A 25868-nucleotide genomic window follows, 5' to 3' on the forward strand; every position below is an offset into this window, starting at 1 on the left:
CAAATCTTATTTCTTATTTATCTATTTTTTTTTTTTTTTTTTTTGAGACAGGGTTGCTCTGTTGCCCAGGCTGGAGTGCAATGGTGTGATTATGGCTCACTATAGCCTCGACTTCTTGGGCTCAAGTGATCCTCTCACCTCAGTCTCTTGAGTAGCTGGGACTATAGGTGTGTGCCACCATGCCTGGCTAATTTTAAATATGTGTGTGGGTGTGTGTATGTGTATATATATATATATATATATATATATTTTTTTTTTTTTTTTCTCTTTTCTTTCAGACATGAGATCTCCCTGTATTGCCCAGGATGGTCTCCAGTTCGTGGGTTCAAGTGATCCTCCTGCCTCACCCTCCCAAAGTGCTGGGATTACAAGTGTGAGCCACTGTGCCCAGCTTATCTCTTTTTTATTAAAGCCAAGCATGAAACCTGCGTTCTTCATGCGGCTTTCTCTGATTACTCTAAAATTAATCTTTCCTCTGTCATCCAGGCTGGAGTGCAGTGGCGTGATCATAGCTCACTGTAGGCTGGAACTCCTGGACTCGTGATCCTCCTGTCTCAGTCTCCCAAATAGCTGGGACTGCTGTGTTTCCGTAATGAAGTTTTATGCTCTTTTAGTGTAGGGACTTTTTATACTTCTTATGTATGTGGGTTAATTGGTAGGGGATTTCTCTTGAGAGAAGGGGCGAGCATATCAGTGCATATGTTATTTTTAGAGACATGGACTTTGATTTATATTTTTAAATAATTTCTTTTCACATTATGAACACATATTAATGTGGAAAATTGTAAACAATACAGGAAAGTATACAGAGCTTTAGATAATATGCTTTCTGTGGTGGTTGGGTGGGGGATGTGTGGGGGCAGGGGATGGAGAGGCAAGCTGACAAACAGGTAGATGCTTGGGAGAGAATGGAATGCGCAAGGATGGGACTTTTTTTTTTTTTCTTCTAGATGGAGTCTTACTGTGTCACCAAGGCTGGAGTACAGTGGCGCAATCTGGGCTCACTACAGCCTCCGCCTCCTGGGTTCAAGCCATTCTTCTGCTTTAGCCTCCCAAGTAGCTGGGACTACAGGCATGTACCACCATGCCCGGCTAATTTTTGTATTTTTGGTAGAGGTGGAGTTTCGCCAAGTTGGCCAGGCTGGTCTCGAACTCCTGACCTCAGGTGATCCACCCACCTTGGCCTCCCAAACTGCTGGGATTATAAGTGTGAGCCACCGTTCCTGGCCAAGGATGGGATCTTTTTTGCTTGCCTGGGATCTTATATCCTCCACTTGCTGTGGCTACCTAAAATTGTGTTATAGTGTAAGTCTGCTTTCATTGGGCACAAGCTTTTATTTTTCTCTGTTCAAAATTGCTTTCTTCTGTATGACCATGTGTCAACCATCAGGAATGTTCCAATTATCAGGGATGATGAGTAGTCACCTAAGACTCATTAAATAATTGGTCAGTCAGCATCTTTCTTTTAGGCAAGAGCATTGCCAGATGTATCGTTGGATCCCCTCTTACCATGGCAGATTTCTGTAGTGATTTTTATTCAGAACAATAAACACAATTCCTTTGTGTTGATGAAAACAAAGGGCTTGCTTGAAGTGTCTTTTGGAGTTTATAGTTTTCAACCTGCAGGAACATGTTGGATTAAGACATATAGGAAGTGATTTTTTTTTTTCTGTACTTTTTAGTCAGTCAACAACCATGAATAAGCTCACTGTGTGCACTATATTCTACTAGTACCTAAAAGCAGATACTATGATGGGGAAAGTGGCATTAGGGAGATGGGTGAGACACTTAGAAACACTGAAAGAATGATATTGAGATTAGGGGTAGGGAGAGGAAGATCCGGAATGCTAGTAGGAAGAATTTGAATTTTATGTGACAGGCAGGATTACTGAAGAGGTTATGTAAATTATGGATGACAGTGGAAATCTACTCTCTGGGAAGCCGCATTGTAATTGAGTCATGAGGTTAGATTAAGGGATTACTTTTTTGGGATTTTTTTATTTTTTGAGATAGGGTCTTGCTCTGTTGCCCAGGCTGGAGTATAGTGGGGTGATGATAGCTCACTGTAGCCTCAAACTCCTGGACTCAAGTGATCCTCCTACTTCAACCTTCTTAGAAACTGGGACTACGCCCAGCTCTAGGGATGACTGTTAAAGAAGAGAGGGTTATATTTGAGAACATTTTGGGCAGGTACAGGGAATTAAGTTTAGATACTAACATTGCTAATTCTTTTCTAGAAGATTTGCCTTGAAAAATAATTACCCCTCATCCCAGGACTTTTCTAGAACAAAGTTCTCTTCTTTTTTTTGTGACAAAGTCTTGCTCTGTTGTCTGGGCTGGAGTGCAGTGGTGCGATCTTGGCTTAATGCAGCCTCCTCTGTCTCCCAGGTTCAAGTAATTCTTGTGCCTCAGCCATCCGAGTAGCTGGGACCACGGGCTTGCACCACCATGCCTGACTAATTTTTGTATTTTTAGTAGAGACAGGGTTTCGCCGTGTTCACTGGTCTCGAACTCCTGGCCTCAAGTGATCCGCCCGTGTTGGCCTCCCAAAATGCTGGGATTACATCTTACTTCTTTAATAAAAATCTTTTAAAGATTTTACTGTGGCCTGGCACACTCATGCCTGTAATCCCAGCACTTTGGGAGGTCGAGGCGGGTGGATCACAAGGTCAGGAGTTTGAGACCAGCCTGACCAATATGGTGAAACCCTATTGGGCCAAAAATTAGCCGGGTGTGGTGGTGCATGCCTGTAGTCCCAGCTACTTGGGAGGCTGAGGCAGGAGAATTGCTGGAACCCGGGAGGTGGAGCTTGCAGTGAGCTGAGATTGGGCCACTGCACTCCAGCCAGGGCAACAGAGCGAGACTCTGTCTCAAAAAAAAAAAAAAAAAAACTTTTACTCTTTCTGAACTTCTTAGATAGGGCTGTGCATTTGAACTGTAACTCAAGGTTGTATTTCTTAGCCTTTACTTCTCATTTAAATTAGCAATGCTGAATCCCCCAGTCCACCTATTCTACCCATTCTCTGGACAGCTTTCATTGTATGTTTCCAGGAATAAATACCTGGCAAGAATTGCATAAGAAATACCCTTAAATCCCCTCTGAGAGCTGAGTACAGTAGCTCAGGCCTGTAATCTCAGCTGCTCGGGAGACTGAGACAGGAGGATTGCTTGAGCCTAGAAGTTTGAGGCCAACCTGGGCAACATAGTGAGATCCCTGTATTGAAAAAAAATTCCCTCTGCAATCTTCAGAGATATCTATCTGTCTGTCTGTCTGTCTGTCTGTCTGTCTATCTATCTTTTTTTTGAGACAGGGTCTCACTTTGTCACCCAAGCTGGATCACAGTGGCATGATCATAGCTCACTGCAGCCTCAATCTCCCAGGCTCAAGTGATTCTCCCAACCTGACCCCCCAAGTAGCTGGCACTATAGGCATATACCACCACACCTGGCTAGTTTTTGTGGAGATGGGGTTTTGCCATGTTGCCTAGGCTGGCCTTGAACTCCTGAGCTCACACAATCTGCTTGCCTCGGCCTTCCGAAGTGCCGGGATTACAGGTGTGAGCCACCGTGTGGAGGCCAGTTATATCTTGATTTGCTTATCTCCCAGGGTGTCAGCAGGCTTGTTTGGAGGATCCATTTGTTCATTTAATTTTTTTTTTTTTTTGAGATGGAGTCTTGCTCTGTCACCCAGGCTGGAGTGCAATGGAGTGATCTCCACTCACTGCAAGCTCCACCCCCCCGGGTTCATGCCATTCTCCTGTCTCAGCCTCCCGAGTAGCTGGGACTACAGGCACCCGCCACCATGCCCGACTAATTTTTTTGTGTGTTTTTAGTAGAGACAGGGTTTCACCGTGTTCGCCAGGATGGTCTTGATCTCCTGACCTCATGATCCATCTGCCTTGGCCTCCCAAAGTGCTGGGATTACAGGCGTGAGCCACTGCGCCGGCCCATTTATTCATTTAGTTAATAAATATTTATCGAATGTCTACTATGAAGCAGAGAGTAGGCGACATGCTGAGAAGACAAAGATATTGTCCTTGTATCTCTATGATCTTACTGTTTAATGGGGGAAACATTGGCAAACTGACAGTTACTGTCTATTGTAGGGAGTGCTATCATTTAGAGAAATGCTGGTGCTGTGGTAGTAAAGAGGAGTACCCAGTATAGCCAGAGTGGGAAAGTGTCCAGGAAGGCGTCCAAGAGTAAATGAAACCTGAATTGTTACCTAAAGGATGTAGGACCCTGGGCAAAATGTTTGGGGAAAGAGCATTCTGGGCAGCATGAACAGAAGTAAGGGGATGAGCAAGTTTGAGAGGGGTAATATTGGGCATTGGTAAGGTTGGAGCGTAGGATGTGAGGGAAGGAGAGATGAGATGAGGTAGGGAGAGTGGGCAGGACAAAAATGTTGACTGGCTTTGTATGTCATATTGTATAGAGCTTGGACTTTATCCTAAAGGCTTTTGGGAGCCATTAAATAAAAGTAGGCAAGGGGCCGGGCCTGGTGGCTCACGCCTGTAATCCCAGCACTTTGGGAGGACGAGGCGGGTGGATCACGAGGTCAGGAGATCAAGACCATCCTGGCTAACATGGTGAAACCCCATCTCTACTAAAAATACAAAAAAAAAAATTAGCCGGGCGTGGTGGCAGGCGCCTGTAGTCCCAGCCACTCGGGAGGCTGAGGCAGGAGAATGGCGTGAACCCGGGAGGTGGAGTTTGCAGTGAGCTGAGATGCGCCACTGCACTCCAGCCAGGGCAACAGAGCGAGACTCTGTCTCAAAAAAAAAGTAGGCAAGGAAGACTGTGCTTAGATTTACATTTTAGGAGTACTCTTCCTCTGGCAGCAGTGCCAAGGAAGGTAGGGGCGGGGAGGAAAGACTAGTGGCAGACAAGTTAGGAGGCTGTCACAGGAATTTAGGCAGGGAGTGAAACTAAGGTTGTGAAAGTAGTAATGTAACAAAGCAGACAAATCAAGAAATGTGAAGGGGTAGCATCCATGTGTTTTGATGACTAATTGAATGTGGTGTATGAGGGGGAGAGGGAAGAACCTAGGATGACTTGCAGGTTTCTGGCTTGGGTATTTGCGTGGGTGGGTCGTGTCATGAACTAAAATAGAGAATATAAGAGGAGGAAGGTTATTTTCAATGAAGTAGTGGCAGTGTTGATCCAGGAGAAGATACTGAGTTTAATTTAGGTTACATTGCGGTCGAGGCTTCTGAGGGATGCTAGGTAGAGATGTCCAGGAGGTAGTTGGTTGTAATAAACATGGAACTTAGGAGAGTGATAGGTGACAGGGTGAGAGAGTCATTAGCTTATCAAACCACAGCCATAGGAGGGGAGAAGGAGCTGGCTTTAGGAGTGTATGTATATCGAGACAAAAACTCTGGGGAACTCCAACAGGAGAATGGTGTCAGAAGCAGAGAAAGAGGATCTCCTGAAGGAAATTGTCCACAGAAAGAGAGTGGTCAGAAAGGTAAGAGGAACAGGAGAGAAGTGAGTTTCAAGGAGTGTGTGACATACAGTGTAGATTATGCAGAGGTCAAATAAGACAAAGACTATAGATGTTGATATAAAGGTTACTGTTACTGGAACGTTTTCAGCGGAGTTGTGGGAAGTGAATGGAAAGTGCAGAAGAGGAGTCAGTGACCTTTGGAACTTGGACTTTGAAGGAAGAGAAGGAAGACAGGTGAAGGGTGGGGAGAGTTTTGTTTATATATTGTAACGTAGGAGAGACTTGAGCATGTTTATTTTAAGTGCTGTTTTGAAAGAGCCAGTAGAGAAGGAAGATATAATAAAATTCAAAAAAGGGAGATAAAAATTGATGGAGCATGGGATCTAGAGTCAAAAGTGTGTCTTTCAGAAAGGTCAGAGGGTAAAAAGTAAGAATGCAGGTGATTAAGTTGGTTGGTTAGAGGTGTAGGAACTTGAGGGGATTTCTCCTGATGCTCATATTCTCTCTATGAAGTAGGAGGTAAAGTTATTTGCTGAGAGTCAGGAGGAAGGAGAGAAGGGTGTGTGTGTGTGTGTGTGTGTTTTCCCTCTAGCCCTAGAAGTACTCACCAACCTGATTGTAATACATTCCAAGGCAGACAGGTAGACTGATCCAGGATCAGAATTTCCCAGCATAGTTGACAGAAGAATAAGGGGTCCTTGGGCCGGGCACAGTGGCTCACGCCTGTAATCCCAGCACTTTGGGAGGCTGAGACTGGCGGATCACGAGGTCAGGAGATCGAGACCATCCTGGCTAACACAGTGAAACCCCATCTCTACTAAAAATACAAAAAATTAGCCGGGCGTGGTGGCAGGTGCCTGTAGACCCAGCTACCTGGGAGGCTGAGGCAGGAGAATGGCGTGAACCTGGGAGGTGGAGCTTGCAGTGAGCCAAGATCATGCCACTGCACTCCAGCCTGGGCAACAGAGTGAGACTCTCTCAAAAAAAAAAAAAAAGGCGGGGGGGGACCTTGTAGTTTGTCTAAAAATGTAGCATCAGTTTCATTATCGATTGTTTGTATGTATTGTTCTCTGGCTGGCTTGTATTTTGGCCCCCCAGTAACATTGTCTACTCCTCTGGGAAGGAGCATATATGGAACTTGCATTCCTGCTTGTCATTTAGCAAAGTGCTACGCAGAAATTAATTCTTATATTTTTGTTGAGATAATTTGACTTTTGGACAGGACATCTTGACTTTTGACATAGAGAGAGGCTTTCCTCACTTGTGGTCTTTAATCCCCATCTCATTATCTGACATGGATAGTGGAGGATTCGTTGGTTTGAGAGTGAACTCCAGGCTTAGCTTCTTCATTAATCTTAACAGGTTAGCTTTACTACTCTCCCCAAGGTAGCTGAGCTTAGAAACATTTTTGAGCTTTGCTTTCCATGAAGGTTACGTAGTTAGTATACCCAGTTCTATTTGCACTAGGCTTGTGAAGACCTGGGTTTTTACAAGACTGGACAGAGGGACTACTGTGGAAAATGCAGCTCCTTCTTGTTTGTTTTGGCAGGCAGGCAATGAAGGAGATAGATTTGTTCTCATGACTCAGAGCCCTACCTGCATTACCTTAACAGGTTCAATATAACCACCACCTTTCAGATGTGATAGTGTCCTTCAGAGTTTATCTGACCTTTATATCTAAAAAGAGTATTAGTTACCCTTTGTCCTCTACTTGCTTGGTTTTTTTTCCACTGTAGAGGATATTTCCTAATGTGTTAGGGCCAGCTCAGAATTGATGTAGTTATTTCCCATTGGCACATTCCACATCTTTAGTTGTTTATTGCCATGTTCCCCACAGTGTGGCTTGTTTTGTGCTCCTTATTTTGTGAAGTTGGACTCTTATCAGATAAACTTGCCATGAATCACACTGGGGAGTGGAAGGTATGTCTCCACTAATTTGGAGAATCTTTGATCTTGTTTTCACTCCCTGGTTTGGCTTGTCCAGTACAATTTGTCTCTCAACCTGCAAGAGGGGTGTGTGTGTGTGTGTGTGTGTGTGTGTGTACTTGGGTGTCCCTTGCTTGTGGCTTCATCTATTGCCATGAATGGTTGAGTTTAGGGCATGCCTCTTTGTGTATACAGACTTCCTATACTATTGTTATCACCATCAGCAAAAATGTCTCTGTTAAGAGCCTCTTTGAATGTAGTATATAGTATATAACACTGAGAGTTCATAAACCCTCTGTCCTCTAGGGATTTACAGTATATAATACACATTACAAATGACAAAAGACGATAAAGAATGTGTAAGTGGTTGAACAAATAATGGATGATTACTCCTCATTTAGCTATCATTTTCACAGTAGAAGATATGCTAAAAAGACATGTAGTCAGTGAGGAAGAGGATTAACAGAGACAAGACCCTCTTCAGCTCCAACTAAGATGGCAGAGAGCTGCCACCTGTGGCCCTTTGGTACCAGGTAATTTCTCTCTGATATCCTTTCTAGTCATGCAGGACCTTTTGGCCATATTATCTATACATATGGGAAAGGATCCTAACAGGACCGTTGCTCTCTAGTGGTGACCTGTCACTGAAGTGGGAGGCTCCAGTTTCCAGCAGGGAGAGTGCCTGGAAGGCTTGGCTCTTCTGGTACAGTTATCTTTGTAACTTGAGGAAATTTATTCCACACCTACTACAAACACTCGTGTGCTCACAAGCACCACAGACAGAGCAGCAGCCAAGGCGAGCTGCAGCCTGAGCATGGGTCAGTGCAGGGTTGGAAAGAAGCTAACTGACCTGGCCTGAGTCACCTCAGAAGGGAAGAGTGTAGCACTTGTCCTAGCCTTTGTTGGTTAGTTTCCCAAATGGAAAACAGGGACCAGAATAGGTGGAGTACTTTGAGGTCCTCATACCTGTCAGAGGACTGGATCCTTGTTTTTGTTCTTGTTCTTATTGTTAATAAGTGTAATAACAGTATTCATTTAATACTGCCTTTATTAGGAAGAATGAGGAACTGCCAAAGGGCTGGAAATTTTCTTTACTTTCCCTGTGGGAGAGAAAGATAGATGGAGCATTACGTGCCCATCTCTCAGGCCTCCTCTCTCTGATTATCCTGTGGGAAGTACTTGGAAAGCAGTGAGGCAGTGGAGGGAATGGTCTAGGTCTTGGCATGAATATGTGGTTGTGAAGGCGTAAGACAAAATATCTTGTGTAGCTGGAGCACAGGTGCTCTGGTAAGAGGAAATAGGTTTGGGGGCAGTATTAAGGGGGCTAATAAATGCAGAAAATAGTATTTGTTGCTGTCATTAGTTGCTTTGCTTTGCCTTGCCTATATATGTTGTCTGATAGCAGAACTGAAACTCCAGCATCCTTTTGCCTCCTCCTCCTCTTCCTCCTCTTTTTCTTGATTATTTTCTGACTTATAAAGATGTATAATATCTCCAGTAAACAGGCTTGTGATGATATGGAAAGTTAACTAAATAAAAGTTCTAGAAATTGGAAAACTAAGTGGTGATTTCATTATGGTCTTTAAATATAACAAGTGTTATAGGCCACGGTGGCTCACGCCTCTAATCCCAGAACTTTGGGAGGCCAAGGCTGGCAGATCACCTGAGATCAGGAGTTCGAGACCATCGTGACCAACATGGAGAAACCCCGTCTGTACTAAAAATACAAAATTAGCTGAGCGTGGTGGCGCATGCGCGTAATCCCAGCTACTCGAGAGGCTGAGGCAGGAGAATCACTTGAACTGGGGAGGCGGAGGTTGTGGTGAGCCGAGATTGTGCCATTGCACTCCAGCCTGGGCAACAAGAGTGAAACTCTGTCTCAAAAAAAAAAAAAAACAAAAAACAACCAAAAAAACAAACAAGTGTTATAATTGTAATTCTTGTAATTCCTTAAGCCAAAACTCCCTTATAACATTTCTTAGTTTTTGTTGTTGTTGTTGTTGCTGTTACTTTTCATGTGTATTTGTCTGAACTTCCCGGCTGTATTGTGATCTCTTTGAAGCTCTAGATTATGTCAGATGAGATGCATATGATGCACTTCATGAATTGAGCCACTTTGCAAATGATGCTGGTTGTTTTATTTCTTAGTGTTTTCAGCAACTTCCAGCACCTTTCACAATGTTTTTTTCCACATGGTTGTTCCACAGATGTTGCATACTTGATATGTCCAAAAGGGACATTGTTGTCCCCGTCCCTGCTCCTGGGTCTGCCCTTCTCCTATGTTCCTGATTTTACTGAATGCTTTTCCCATCCATCCAGTGGAGAAATTCTAAATACTGAATGCTTTGTGTAAACTAAATATATAATCTGTCCTTTTCAGAGCTTAAGACTAAAGTGTTGCTATCAGATGGAGAATTGTAATGTGCAGAATATAATAAAGCCTCTTTTTTTTTTTTTTTTTTTAAGAGACGGGAGTTTCTCTCTTGTTGCCCAGGCTGGAGTGCAATGGCACAATCTCGGCTCACTGCAACCTCTGCCTCCCAGTTTCAAGCGATTCTACTGCCTCAGCCTCCTGAGTAACTGGGTTTACAGGCATGTGGCACCATGCCTGGCTAATTCTGTATTTTTAGTAGAGACGGGGTTTCTCTGTGTTGGTCAGGCTGGTCTCGAACTCCTGATCTCAGGTGATCCACCTGTCTTGGCCTCCCAAAGTGGTGGGATTACAGGCGTGAGGCACCGCGCCTGGCCAATAAAGCCTCTTTATACCATTTTCTAATTTCCATTTCATAGAATTTTAAAACTGCATAAGCCTTTAACCTCTGTTTCTGAAATTCACTTTCCCCTTGGGATGTTATAATTCTACTTCACCTGACTCCTGGAACTCCCTGTTATTATGTAACATATTTTATTTATTTTGGTTGTTGTCTGAGTCTTCCTACTACAATGCAAACTTTTTTTTTGAGACTGAGTCTCACTGTATTGGCCAGGCTGGAGTGCAATGGTGTGATCTTGGCTCACTGCAACCTCCGCCTCCTGGGTTCAAGAGATTCTCCTGCCTCAGCTTCCTGAGTAGCTGGGATTACAGGTGTGCACCACCACACTCAGCTAATTTGTGTATTTTAGTAGACATGGGGTTTCACCATGTTGGCCAGGCTGGTCTTGAACTCCTGACCTCATGATCCACCCACCTTGGCCTCCCATAGTGCTGGGATTACAAGTGTGAGCCACTGCACCCGGTCAACAATGCAAACTTCTTTAAAAAAGATTTTAAAAAAAAATTTTTTTGGGTACGTAATAGGTGCATGTATTTATGAGGTACATGAGATGTTTTGATACAGGCATGCAATGTGAAATAAGCACATCATGGAGAATGGTGTATCTATCCCCTCAAGTATTTATCTTTGTGTTGCAAACAATCTAATTACACTCTAAGTTATTTTAAAATGTACAAGTAAGTTATTATTGACTATAGTCACCCTTTTGTGCTGTCAAATATTAGGTCTTATTCTAACTATTTTTTAAAAATGTGGAGCACTTCATGAATTTGTGTGTCATCCTTGTGCAGGGGCCCTCCCTAATCTCTCTGTTGTTCCAATTTTAGTATATGTGCTGCTGAAGTGAGCACTAGAATGCAAACTTCTTTTTTTTTTGAGATGGAGTCTTGCTCTGTTGCCCAGGCTGGAGTGCAGTGGCTGGATCTCAGCTCACTGCAAGCTCCGCCTCCTGGGTTCAGGCCATTCTCCTGCCTCAGCCTCCCGAGTAGCTGGGACTACAGGCGCCCGCCACCTCACCCGGCTAGTTTTTTGTATTTTTTAGTAGAGACGGGGTTTCACCGTGTTAGCCAGGATGGTCTCGATCTCCTGACCTCGTGATCCGCCCGTCTCGGCCTCCCAAAGTGCTGGGATTACAGGCTTGAGCCACCGCGCCCGGCCTAGAATGCAAACTTCTTAAGAGTAGAGGTTTTTATTTGTGTATTAACTCATTTCCCTAGCACCTAGAAGAGTGTCTGGTGTAAAGTAGCTGCTCCAATAAATATTGAATGAATGAATTGGAAATGTTAAGTTAGTTCACTCTTGTTCCCCATAAGGAAAAGAGGCATGGAAAGGAACAATAACTTCCTCAAGCTAAAGCCGTATCTCCTTACCAGGTAAATGGATTTAAAAAAAAAATTAAATAAAATGATGCTTAATCACAGTTCCTTAATGTGGTTTGGTACTAATGTGTATTATGTACTTAACTGTATTATCTCTATGAAGAGGGGTGGAGAAGCAAAAGGGAAGAAGCTATTATATATTGAGCCCTTCCTATATGCCGGGTATTTTGTTTTATTTAATTAATTAATTTATTTATTTTTGACACAGAGTCTTGCTTTGTCGCCTGGTCTGGAGTGCGGTGGCGCGATCTCAGCTCGCTACAACTTCCGCCTCCCGGGTTCAAGCGATTCTTGTGCCTCAGCCTGCTGAGTAGCTGGGACTACAGGCACGTGCCACCACTCCCGGCTAACTTCTTATATTTTTAGTAGAGACAGGGTTTCGCCATTTTGACCAGGCTAGTCTCGAACTCCTGACCTTAGGTGGTCCACCCGCCTCGGCCTCCCAAAGTGCTAGCATTATAGGCTTGAGCCACCGTGCCAGGCCAGTCTTATTTAATCGTCATAAATGACTTCCTATGATAGTCCAGTAACCTTACTAGATTTTACGGATGAGGGAACTGAGGCTTAAGGAACCTATATCACTTCCCGGAGGGTCACACAGCTAGTAAGTGACTGAACTGGGTTTCGAACCCAGGCCTGATTAACTCCATTTGGCCTTCTTTTACCTTAAGGCACAGGAAAATTTTGGATTTGTGGTCTGGGTTGCTTTAAGATTCCCAGATCAGACTACTCTTGAAAATGGTCTGATTTGAACTACTCAAGTAGAGTTACAAAAATTGTTTACCTTAAGATAACCCCATGGAGCAGTGGGGTTGTGTCTGTAGGGCTGTTGAGTAAAAAAAAAAATCCTGTGTTTCACATACTCCCACTCAGTTGTATCGTATATAATTCACATTTCAGACTTTCTTTTTAACCAGGGATCCAGAACAACTATAGAAAGGTGATTATGTAACATACTTGTACAGTGCAGCCACTTTTGTGTTTGGTAATATTCTTTTTTTTTTTTTTTTTTTTTTTTTTTTTGAGATGGAGTCTTGCTCTGTCACCCAGGCTGGGTGCAGTGGGGCGATATTGGCTCACTCTAACCTCTGCCTCCTGGGTTCAAGCAGTTCTCTACCTCAGCCTCCCGAGTAGCTGTGATTACAGGTGCCCACCACCAAAGTTGGCTAATTTTTTGTATTTTTAGTAGAGATAGGGTTTCACCATCTTGGCCAGGCTGGTCTTGAACTCCTGACCTCGTGATCCACCCGCCTCAGCCTCCCAAAGTATTGGGATTACAGGCGTGAGCCACCACGCCTGGCCAGTAGTACTCTTAAGCATGAAGAGCACAAACAAAAACTATGTCTAAAATATAGGGCAGGTAGACCAGGTGAGGACAGGTGAGGACTAAACCCAGTTGAAATTCATGGTTTCAGTAGTAAGTGGGCAGATCATAATTACCTGTGTTGCTCAGAGACCTAAGCTGAGAGTGGGGGTGGGGAGAGGTCTCACCCATTATCTTTGGAGAATTGATGGGAGTAAATAACCCATAGTTTCCAGTTTATTCCAGAAGCATTCTCGCCAGAGCCACAATGTTGATGTGGATTTTGAGTTGGACCTTGTTACTGCAAATCATCCAAGGTTAACATAGTTTCCTTAGTTTTCCTTATACCACAGACATTCATTTTGAACGCCCTGTTAGCTTCCTCTTAGGTAGCTTTGTGTAGCCTACCTTAGAAAGGAGGGTGGGGTCCGGGACGGGAGAGGAGGGAATAGTGAAAGTGCCAGAAAAACAAAGGACTAATTAGGAGGTTCCTCAGTCATTTGGGAGTAGATCTTTTTCATTAGCTGATCACTGAGATAAAGGATGGAGGTGGTGATCCAGGAGGAGGAGGAGTTGTAGTAATCAGAAGCAGAATAGAATAACTTGGCAGTCAGTGGTGGTCCAAGGACCAGCATTTGATAGCTTGTTAGAAATATATATATATATATATATATATATATATATTTTTTTTTTTTTTTTTTTTGAGACAGAGTCTCGCTCTTTCACCCACGTTGGAGTGCAGTGGTGTGATCTTGGCTCATTGCAACTTCTGCCTCCCAGGTTCAAGCGATTCTAGTGCCTCAGCCTCCTGAGTAGCTGTGACCACAGGTGCATGCCACCACACCCTGCTAATTTTTGTATTTTTAGTAGAGATGGGGTTTTACCATGTTGACCAGACTGGTCTCGAACTCCTGACCTCAGATGATCCACCCGCCTCAGCATCCCAAAGTGTTGGGATTACAGGCGTGAGCCACTGTGCCTGGCCTGAATCAATTTTAATTTTATCAAGATTCCCAGGTGACTTTTTTTTCTCTTGAGGCAGAGTCTTTTTTTTTTTTTTTTTTTTTTTGAGACGGAGTCTTACTGTGTCGCCCAGGCTGGAGTGCAGTGGCCGGATCTCAGCTCACTGCAAGCTCTGCCTCCCGGGTTCACGCCATTCTCCTGCCTCAGCCTCCCGAGTAGCTGGGACTACAGGCGCCGCCACCTCACCCGGCTAGTTTTTTTTTGTATTTTTTAGTAGAGACGGGGTTTCACCGTGTTAGCCAGGATGGTCTCGATCTCCTGACCTCATGATCCGCCCGTCTCGGCCTCCCAAAGTGCTGGGATTACAGGCTTGAAGGCAGAGTCTTACTCTGTCGCCCAGGTTGGAGTGCATTGGTGTGATGACTGCTCACTGCAGCCTCAATCTTCCCGGGCTCAGGTGATCCTCCCACCTCAGTCTCCCAGATAGCTGGAACTATGGCTTGTGCTACCATGCCCGACTAATTCTTGTCCTTTTTTTTTTTTTTTTTTTGTCTGAGACAGAGTCTTGCTCTGTCATCCAGGCTGAAGTGCAGTGGCGAGATCTTGGCTCACTGCAACCTCTGCCTCCCAGGTTCAAGCAATTCTCCTGCCCCAGCCTCCTGAGTAGCTGGGATTACAGGCACATGCTACCATGCCTGGCTAAGTTTTTTTGTATTTTTAGTAGAGATGGGGTTTCACCTTGTTGGCCAGGCTGGTCTCGAACTCCTCACCTCATGATCCGCCTGCTTTGGCCTCCCAAAGTGCTGGGATTACAGGCGTGAGCTACCGCGCCCAACCAATTCTGGTATTTTCTTTTTTTGTAGAGATGGGGCTTTGCCATGTTGCCCAGGCTGGTCTCAAGCTCCTGAGCTCAAGTGATCCGCCCACCTTGGCCTCCCAAAGTGCTAGGATTACAGGCATGAGCCACCACGCCTGGCCCCCAGGTGGTTCTTTAATTTGATTCTGTGCCTGTTAAAGTTTGAGAAGCACCAAGTTTGTGATTAGGTGGTTAGTGCAAGAGGCTTTGGAGTTGGACGGACCTGGGATTGAAACCTGGTTTGGCAATTTACTACCTGTGTGACTTTAGATAAATTATTTGAACTCTCTGTGACAGTTTCTCATATGTATAATAGGGGAACTCTCTATTTCATAGAGTTGTTGGGGAGAGTAAATGACATGGTGCATTTTGCAACAGACACTATCTTAGATTTAATGATATTTAGTAATGTCTGTATCATATTAAGCACTGAGTCTAGCACAGCCTAGCATACTCAGTAAGTGTTATTACTAATAATTAAATTAGGCAAATTTACAGGAATAAAGAGACTTTCTCCTCTTCCTTTTTTTCTCTTTCAATATCTCTCAATGAGTACATTTGTCTGCAGTTTCATAAAGCAGTATTGTGTGTATATACTCTTTGGTGTTTTGCCTAGCATTATTTAGTGGTAGTTATAGCAGCAGCATTAACACATCTTGTACTTATTAATGTGCCAGGCATAATTTTAATGTACTTTATGCATATATTATTTCATTCAGTCCTTAGAGCAACCATGTGAAATAAATATTATTGTCTCAATTTTCAGATGAAACAGGACAAACAGGTTAAATGACTTGCCTGAGATCACATAGCCAGTCAGTGGCAGAATTAGGATTTGAATTGAGACAGTCTGATTCCAGCATCTGTGCTCTATTTTCATGTATTGCTATTGCTCTCCAATTTGTGTGGTGTAATGGAAATCAGGAAACTTTGATTGGATACTTGATTCTGCCACTGATTTATTTGTGACCTTGGTCAAGTCACTTGTCGTCTTTGGGCCTATTTCCTTATTATAAAAATGGAGGGATTATCAAACTCAAAGGAAAGCAATTAAACAAAAAAAAGACAAAAAAAAATGAAAAAAGAAGAAACACACAAAAACAGAGGGATTAGATGAGATTCGTAAAGTCTCTTCAGTGATTCATTCGGCATATAGTGATTTCAAGCAAAGGGTGGAAGAAAATTATATCTAGGGAATTGATTCAAAAGTACTTGTTCAAGCAGGTTGGTGTCATTAAGAACCAGGGGTTTTTGCCAGGTGCAGTGGCTCATGCCTGTAATCCCAGCACTTGGGGAGGCTGAGGCGGGTGGATCACCTGAGGTCCGGAGTTCAAGACCAGCCTGACCGACATGGAGAAACCCTGTCTCTACTAAAAATACAAAATTAGCCAGACGTGGTGGCACATGCCTGTAATCCCAGCTACTAGGGAGGATGAGGCAGGAGAATTGCTTAAACCTGGGAGACGGAGGTTACGGTGAGCTGAGATCGTGCCACTGCACTCCAGCCTGGGCAACAAGAGCAAAACTCAGTCTCAAAAAAAAAAGAGAACAGGGAGTTTGTGTCTTGGCACAGCCACTTCCTGGCTGTATGACCTTGGGCAACCTACTTAACCTTTCTCAACATTGATGTCCTGACTAGTAGTGGGGAGAATAGTTCATACCTTGTAGGGGTATTGTGAGGTTTGAATAAGATAGTATGTATTAGCACCTAGCATATGTGAAACACACAGTGGATACTCAATATCTGTGAGTTCTCTTTTCTTCCTTCCATTCATTCAGGAGGTGCTTAGGGAAGCAGATATACCAGATTCAAAAGGATTTAGACCCTCGCTTGGTCCTTATGTCCATTTCTGTAATGGTATTCTCACCTTTGGGAAATGAGAATTAGTAGGGAAGGAAGTGTGCATATAGCCAGATCCTGTCTGTTTTTAAATAATCCATCTTTTGATTTTAGATTAAAATTTCTTTTCACAATATATAATTTAGGCCGGTAATCCCAGCACTTTGGGAGGCCTAGGTGGGCAGATCACCTGAGGTCAGAAGTTCAAGACCAGCCTGGCCAACATTAGTGAAACCCCGTCTCTACTAAAAATACAAAAATTAGCTGGGTGTGGTGGCATGTGCCTGTAATCCCAGCTACTTGGAAGGCTGAGGCAGGAGAATTGCTTTAACCCGGGAGGCAGAGGTTGCAGTGAGCTGAGATTGTGCCACTGCACTCCATCCTGGGCGACAGAGTAAGACTGTCTCAAACAAACAAAACAAAACAAACAACAGCAAAAACATATAATTAATAGGATAAATGCCATTTTTTTGACCAGCCTGGTCAACATAGTGAGACCTGTCTAATAATAATAATAATTATTATTATTATTATAACAGCAACAGCAAAGTACTACAAACTGGGTGGCTTAAACAACAGATATTTATTGTCTTACAGTTCTGGAGGCGAGAAGTCTGAAAACAAGTTGTCACCAGAGCTGGTTCTTTCTGAAGGCTGTGAGGGAGAACCTGTTCCGTACATCTCTCTTCTAGTTTCTGGTTGCCTCAGATGTTCCTTGGCTTGTAAATGATGTTGTCTCACCGCCCTCACTTCTGTATGTGTCTGTCTGTGTTCAAATGTCCCCTTTTTATAAGAACACTAGTCATATTGGGTTGGAGCCTTTTCAAATGACCTCATCTTAACTTGATCATTTGTAAAGACCCTATTTCCAGATAAAGGCGCATTCACAGTCCCTGGGGGTTGGAACATCTCTCTGGGGGATACAGTTCATCCTATAGCAAATGGTTTAGGGCCGAGCATGGTGGCTCACACCTGTAATCCCAGCACTTTGGGAGGCTGAAGCAGGCAGATCACCTGAGGTTAGGAGTTCGAGACCAGCCTGGCCAACATGGTGAAACCTTGTCTCTACTAAAAATACCAAGAAATTAGCTGGGCGTGGTGGCGGGTGCCTGTAATCCCAGCTACTTGGGAGGCTGAGGCAGGAGAATCACTTGAGCCTGGGAGGCAGAGGTTGCGGTGGGCTGAGACTGTGCCACTGCACTCCAGCCTGGGCAGCAGAGCAAGACTCTGTCTCCAAAACAAAACAAAACAAAAACAAAAAAATAAAAACAAATGGCTTAGTCAGTTTGTAACCTGGACAGAGGAGTGAACATATATGAAATTAACTTTCTTTGGTCTTTTAAGATTTATTACTAAGATTCTCTTAGTATACAGTTAAAACTCTCCTTGCCTTATTGGCTGGGTGCCTTGGCTCAAGTCTGTAATCTCAGCACTTTGGGAGGCTGAGGCAGGTGGATCGATCACCTGAGGTAGGGAATTTGAGATCAACATGGTGAAACCCCGACTCTACTAAAAATAACAGATTAGCTGGGCGTGGTGGCACATGCCTGTAATCCCAGCTACTTAGGAGGCTGAGGCAGGAGAATTGCTTGAGCCCAGGAGGCAGTGATTGCAGTGAGCTTAGATTGCGCCACTGCACGCCAGCCTGGACGACACAGCAAGACTCTGTCTCAAAAAGAAAACAAAAGCTCTTCTTGTCCTGCTAATTCTGCATTTTGATTTTTGGCAGCATTTAGGAAAGAGCTGAGGTGGACCTGGTGTGTAGCTTTGGTGGGAGATGCCTTCCTTTTCTGGGCTGAATGATTTAATAATAATATAATAGCAGCTTTCATTAATTTTTTACTATGTGCCCGGAATGGACTGTGTTAAGCACTTTATGTACATTAACCCACTTAATTCTCATGATAACCCTGTGAAGGAGATTATCTCATTTTGCAGAGGAGAAAAGTGGGGCTCAGCCAGTGAAATAACTTGCTCAAGTTCTCTCACCTAGTAGTGAATGGTAGAGCAGTCATTTATATGTAGCTCTGTTGGACTTCAGAACTCCAGCTCTTAACTCAGTATATACCTTTCCTTCACTTCCTTGAATAGAACTGTCTGGCCTGAGACCTGAGTCTCCTTTTCTCTAAAAACTCCTAGTTCTGGAATGGTGCCAACTGAGGGGTCAGGGAAGTGACCTTTATTTGTGTTCCTTTGAGCTCTTATTGTTTTGAGTGGGAAAGAGAATGTGAAGTCAGTTGACATTTCCTACGTACTGGTTGCAGTCTTGCCATGGGGCCCTAGTCAGATGTGAGACGTTGTAAGTTACTTTAAAAAAAAAAAAGTCCTAGTGGTTAAGAGGAAAAAACATAGGCCTGCTATGTTTATGTAACTCTCTTTTGTGTTATTACAAAATTAAACATGTTCACTGTAATACATTTAAGCAGAAATTACAAAGAAAAAAGTAAAAATTCTCTTTTCTAGTCTTTATTTTCTCCACCTAGGCCCACTGGTCAAGGTAACTACTGTTGAAGCTTCGGTTTGTATCCTTCCAGGTTTTTTTCTTTCCACGCTTGCTTTGGAACTGCACCTTTACATCGTTTATTCCTTTATGTTGGTTGTGTCTCTTCTTGACTCATGAGCCTTACCACTTATTTATTTTTATTAACATACATCTGGCTTACAGTTTAAAACAAATTTTTTTTTTTTAGAGACAGGGTCTTGCTACATTGCCCAGGCTAGTGTGCAGTGGCTGTTCACAGACACCATCACAGCACACTGCAGCCTCAAACTCCTGGTCTTAAGCAGTGCCCCCTGAGTAGCTGAGACTACAGGACTGCACCACTGCACTGGGCTGGCTTACTTTTGAGTCTCCCTTTGATACTTAAGAGTTCTGCCATAGGCCAGGCACGGTGGCTCACGCCTGTAATCCCACCACTTTGGGAGGCTGAGGCGGGTGGATCATGAGGTCAGGAGATCGAGACTGTCCTGACCAACATGGTGAAACCCTGTCTCTACTAAAAATATAAAAAATTAAGGCCGGGCACGGTGGCTCAAGCCTGTAATCCCAGCACTTTGGGAGGCCGAGGCGGGTGGATCACGAGGTCAGGAGATCGAGACCATCCTGGCTAACATGGTGAAACCCCGTCTCTACTAAAAATACAAAAAACTAGCCGGGCGTGGTGGCGGGCGCCTGTAGTCCCAGCTACTCGGAGGCTGAGGCGGGAGAATGGCGTGAACCCGGGAGGCGGAGCTTGCAGTGAGCCGAGATCGCGCCACTGCACTCCAGCCTGGGCGACACAGCGAGACTCTGTCTCAAAAAAAAAAAAAAAAAAAAAAAAAAAAAAAATTAGCCGGGCATGGTGGCAGGCGCCTGTAGTCCCAGTTATTTGGGAAGCTGAGGCAGGAGAATGGCATGAACCCGGGAGGTGCAGCTTGCAGTGAGCCGAGATTGCGCCACTGCTCTCTCCAGCGTGGGTGACAGGGTGAGACTCCGTCTCAAAAAAAAAAAAAAAAAAAAAAAAAGATTTCCGCTATTGCACCCTTTTCTGGAAAGTCTTCCCTCACCTCCTGGTAAAATTTTACTTATCTTTGGAGCTCAGTTCAAGTCCTCCCTTTTCCATTAATCCTTTGCAAGCCATCCTCACAGATGATAACTCATTCTGCCTCATAACTCATAGCATTAATTTCTACCACTCATTTGCCAGTTGAGCATGAAATGCTGTGTATCATCACTTGTATTTTATTATTTGTTATTTAACTTCTCACACATTTGCCCAGTTAGATTGTGCTGCTTGGGCTCATGGTCATTTATTCTTCTTTCTAGTCCCAGTTTTGCCTAACACAATGTCCTACATTTAGCAAGTAGTCAATAAATGTTGATGTGATTGGATTTTGTTAGTACTTCACACCCTTCTAAAGTTTAGATCAGGTGCTCAGAGCCGGAAGCCTAAGGGAACACTTACCTGGCTGACATCATCTTGGCTGCCTGTCAAGATGGGGTGTGTGCCTGAGAGAACTGCCCGTAAATGAAATACTTGTGCAACAGGTTATGTTTTCTCCTTTAGTGGGTGGGATTCAGGACGTCACATTGGGAAAAAGAGATTGTAAGTGTAGGAGGGTGGCTGAAAAGGGGATGGATGGGAGGATGCTACCTTGTGAGAGGTGGGGATATGGCTTTATTAAAAACATAAATATAAAAGGCCGGCATATTGCAGAGAAGCTTCTTGGAACCAGTAGGCTAATTAGGCAAACTGGCTTCTCTGGTGCAAACCAGTTATTAATTGCCATTTATTTTCTTTGCTATAAAGCTGTACCACCCATCTACTTACTTTCTCATTAGAGTGAATCTGGAGAAAAGGCTTAGGTTAGATTTAGGAAACCCAGGAGAAAAATGCAGGACAGTCAGAGGAGGACAAGGGATGGGGATAGTCCTTTCTCTCATTTGTCTTACCAGCCCTAGACCTAAAGAGTGGCCAGGACCTCCTTGCATTTGCCAGTAGAGGTTGCTGTTGAAGTGGTATAAAACTTCTTGTTTCTATCCCTACTACCTCCTTTTGCCCCATCTTATTTTTCTCCTTCACTGACACCCTCTGATCACACACACATTATTGGTTAGTTATCATTCCCATCTCTGAGGCTCAGATATGCAGTGGACCACCCTGCCTTTAGCTGTCCAGACTTTGACTGCAACCTATCTTTCTATTCCACTCCTCCTCCCCTCCCCCAAGTGATTCGAAACGGAGAGGAAAGGAAATGGAGTTTGATGGTTTTAACTCTTCTGTGGCTGTGGCTTAGGGGGGCAGAATGTTTTGATTGCTTGATTTAGGGGTCTTGAGGTCTCCTAATACAATATTCTTTTTGTTAATAGAAAGACCCCACTCCGTATTTTTTTTTTTTCCTCTGAGTAATGTGGACTCAGAAAGTTTTGTGTTGAAATGTCGGTACCTGCCCCTGAAGGGGAAAAGATCCCTTTCAGAGTTGATTTTTCCCCCCATTCATGGGGAATTCTTCTCATTATCAGAAGATGAAGATTAATGGTCCTTTGAACAGAGTATAAATATAGCCAACACCCTAATATATTTCTAATGATTGGGCTTTAGCTTTAAAAACATTAGGCTAGATGCTTCCCTATTTTTTGTGGGATGATTTAGCTGTAACTAGCCTGGAGGCAATAGCAATACTACATGACATTTTGTAGTCACATTAAACATTGAGATGGTACTGAGACTGCCTTGGTGGGGAGTTTTGGCCTATGGAAATGATGTGGGTTTTCGTTTCTACTCCTTTCTCTGTTTTCAGATAAATCCTCCCACATGTCCCATTCTCTGGCTCTGGGAAGTACTGACAGTAGGGAAAAGTTGGTACACTAATCTCATTGTTCAGATCAAGTTTCCTGGGTGCGGTTTTGCAGAACTTCCTACAAGAGCTGACTCAAGAGTTCTCTTCTATTGTGGAGTTGTTCCTGCTCTTACATGTCATACTAATTTATATCCTTGAAATTTTGAGCAGCATCATTTGGATGTGTTAAGTTGGGAATGAAGGAAGTGAAAATATTTTCAGAGGTTCCTTGAGAAAAGGGTTTCTATTGCTGGGTAAATCAACGTAACCTAGATGCTGTGGCTAAGAAGTGAAGAATTCTAAGCTAACTTTTTTTTTCTCCCCTTTTCTTTTCTTTACTGTTTTTTTTTTTTTTTTTTTTTTTTTTTTGAGACAGAGTTTTGCTCTTGTTGCCCAAACTGGAGCGCAATGGTGCGATCTTGGCTCACTGCAACCTCCACCTCCCAGGTTCAAGTGATTCTCCTGCCTCAGCCTCCCGAGGAGCTGGGATTACAGGTGTTACAGGCGTGCGCCACTACACCCGGCTAATTTTTTGCATTTTCAGTAGAAACGGGGTTTCACCATGTTGGCCAGGCCGGTCTCTAACTCCTGACCTCAGGTGATCCACCCGCCTCAGCCTCCCAAAGTGCTGGGATTACAGGCATGAGCCACTGTGCCCGGCCTTTTTTTTTTTTTTTTTTTTTTTTTAAGAGACAGAGTCTTGCTCTTTCACCCAGGCTGGGGTGCAGTGACATGATCATAACTCCCTGTAACCTTGAACTCCTGGGCTCAAGTGATCCTCCTGCCTCCACCTGCTGAGTAGGCTAGGAATACAGGCACATGCCATCATGCCCAGCTGAGTTTTATTGTTTTTTATTTTTTGTAGAGACGGGGTCTTACTATATTGCCAAGGCTGGTCTTGAACTCCTGGCCTCAAGCTATCCTCCCACCTTAGCCTCCCAAAGTGTTGGATTATAGGTGTGAGACACCTTGTCCAGTGCCTGTTTTTCCTTTTCGATGTCAGATCCCTCTGAATAACAAGTTATTTGCCTTTTTTTCCCCTCCGTAAGACTGTGAGCACCTTGAGAGCTGCGAGAACATCTCACTTATCTTTATTTAGGATAGTGTCCAGCTTAAAGTGTCTATAAATGTATGTTGCATTGAATAGTGGAGGGAAACTTTAAATGCATTTACTGTAGACAGATGCATGCTTAGCATATTGAATTGGGAGACATTATTAGAAAGTGGAGATGGATAAAGGAATTTTTGTGGATATGATATAGGGAATTTTTGTTTCCTAAGGATTTAAAATTTTTGTTTGTTTATTTATTTATTTTTTAGAGATGGGGTCTTGCAGTGTTGCCTAGGCTGGTCTCGAACTGCTGCCTTCAGGTGATCCTCCTGCCTCAGCCTCCTGGGTAGCTGGAATTACAGGCATGAGACACTGCACCCAACTTGCTTAACAATTTTTAGAGTAACAGTTATTTTGCGGTTCCTTTACATGGAGAACCTTTAGAAGTGTTCCATCTGACTACCTTGGACAAGGCACTGCCACCTTTGTAGCAGGGACTAAAGGTACCTGCCCATTCCCCTCAAATGGAGGGATATCCCTCAGTAAAGGAAGGGGCTCAGAATTAGATTGGGAGTGGAGAAAGGAAGCACTGAGTCCCTCCTAGCCCTGCACTGTGGAAATGTAAAGCTATTATTATGATAATTGTTGTTGGCAAACAAGAAAAGTCTTAGCCTCTGGTTTGTACCTACACCCAATCACAACCTCAGATTGGGTGGATGCAGACTTTAAATATTGGGGTCACCTGTAGCTGTTGGTAAAGGTCCCTGTGGTTTCACTGGGTGTTGTGCAAGCATTACTTTTTGGCTCTTTTCCCCGTGTCCATCAGTAAAAAGTAGGAAGTTTGAGGAGCTGTGCTTTTGGTTGGCAGCAGGCATTGGAGTGCCTTTATTTCCCACATTTAACTAGTAAATACACAACACTCCGTAACAAGATGGCCCTGCTTGGAAATTCTTACCTAGGGAGTGACTGAAGCCTAAGAGGAACTGCACCGCCCCCTGTATTGAAAACTGAGTAGTCATTTCCCAGAGTATGGCTTGGATCCTGATCAGCTGATTTCCTGTCTCTACAGGGATGTGATGTGATTCCTCCCCCTTCCTTCTGGAAGAAATGGGTATTTTTTTTCATTTCCTGTTTGATAGCGTATTTTTTTGAGTACCAGGAGACACTTGATGACTATAAATCATTTGGTATATTGGGGGCGGGAAGGAAGGAGGCTTTTGTTTTAATCAGAATGGCTTTCATTTGAGGAATTCAAAGCACATACATGAACCCAGGCGTCTTTGGGAGAGACAAAGGTTCCCATGGGAGAGACACAGGATCTAAGAAGATTGTTTTGAATCCCTTTCCTGGGCTGTGTCTACTTGACCTGCACTGGTAGAGCCCCTTCTCCCCTATAGGGTAGAAAAGCTTAGTCCCTCATGGGGATCTACATGCTGTGGATTCTGCTCTTGCCACATCCCCTACTCAGCGCTTTTCGTGCCTAGATCCGCTGGAGAACAACTGTTAGTCCCTGGGGGAAGTGACACCACCCTTGGAATGGAACCTGGCTGGATGCCCCTTGATCCCTGACTGAGTGACATAGACTGGGACAGGAATCTGGCTGTCCAGATTTCCTGTCCTCTGTCCTCACCAGCAGACTCTGCTGCTTCCACTCTGGGGCTGGGGGTATGGGGTGTGGTGGGATCTGGTTGCTAACTAGCAGCGCCACCTATGGACCTGCACAGCCACTTGTTTTCCTAACCAAGAGCTGCCGGTCCAGTCTGGCCTGTTCCTGATTCATCTGGAGTGAGAGCAGAGGCCTGGAAGAGAGATCAGTGGGGAGGCAGTCATTGTGATCCCTTTTGTTTGTAGTGAAGCTTTGCTTAGTGTTTGAGGGCCTGGGGTTTAATTTTGTAACAGACTCTTACTATAGTTGTGTGTGTTTAACTCTAAGATTTTCTTCTTCTTCTCCTTTCTGCTTTCTCGTTTTTCCTCCTCCTCCTCCTTTCTCCTCCTCCTCCTCCTTCTTCATGTCTGTTTTTTATTTTTCCCAACTTTATAAAGGTATAATTGATACATAAAAATTGTATGTCTTTATGGTGTACAATGTGATGTTTTGATATGTGTATACATTGTGGAATGATTAAATCAAGCTAGTTAACATATCTATCACCTCACATAGTTTTGTGTGATGAGAATATTTAAGATTTACTACTTCCAGAATTTTCAAGTATACAATACATTGTTATTGCTATAGACACCATGCTGTACAATACATCTCCAGAACTTATTCATCTTTTCTAGAGTTTCTTTTTCTTTGATGAATTATTAGGTTTCTTCTTGACCTTGAAGAAGTTCAGAAAAATTCTTACAAAATAGAGAATTGCATGGTAGGTAGGTTATGAGAAGTTTTGTTTTTGGGTTTTGTGGGTATTACAAACAGCTTTTCCTAGTTTGCTAGGGATTTGCATGGGCAGGTATTTGCTGCATTTAAAGTTCTTAGATATTATCATCAGAAGAACAATCTTAACAAGAATAAGTGGAATCAGGGAGCATGCCCCTAACATTTAACAGTACATTCTTCCTTTTACCTCTGTTGTTGACCGTTTTTGCTCCAGGGGTTTTCAGTTTTCTTTTATTTTGTAGTATCAGATACATTTTCCCTCTAGGGTAGAAAGCAGCATCTTACAGTGGAAAGGAACCCTGGCTTTGGATCTCACTAGCTCTGTGGTCTTAAACAGTCACGTAAGCCCCCTCAACTATGTGCTTTTCCTAATTCCTCATTTGTAAAACATTGGTGGTGATAACCATGTTGCAGAGTTTTTGTAAAGGTCAAATGAGTTAATATACGTAAAGCACATTTGTTGGCACATAGTATATAATTGTATCTTGTTTTTTGTTAGTAGGAGTCATAATAACAATACGATTGATTTTATTATGATAAAATACACTAACATAACATTTAGCATTTTAGCCATTTGTAAGGGTAAATTTAGTGGCGTCAAGTGCATTCACTTGATTGTTGTTCA

General features: G+C 43.5%; 1 protein-coding gene and 1 non-coding gene across 3 annotated transcripts in view; one reads left to right on the forward strand and one right to left on the reverse strand.

The window, feature by feature from the left end:
* Positions 1-25868, forward strand: part of MACF1 (microtubule-actin crosslinking factor 1) — a 407350-nt gene that overhangs the window by 28692 nt on the left and 352790 nt on the right. The gene's annotated exons all lie outside the window — the stretch shown is intronic.
* On the reverse strand, positions 10896-11000 carry LOC112615452. The gene has a single exon (XR_003117371.1). It is a non-coding gene; the product is annotated as a U6 spliceosomal RNA (small nuclear RNA).

Source organism: Theropithecus gelada, chromosome 1, assembly GCF_003255815.1.
Source record: "Theropithecus gelada isolate Dixy chromosome 1, Tgel_1.0, whole genome shotgun sequence".
Classification (NCBI taxonomy): domain Eukaryota; kingdom Metazoa; phylum Chordata; class Mammalia; order Primates; family Cercopithecidae; genus Theropithecus; species Theropithecus gelada.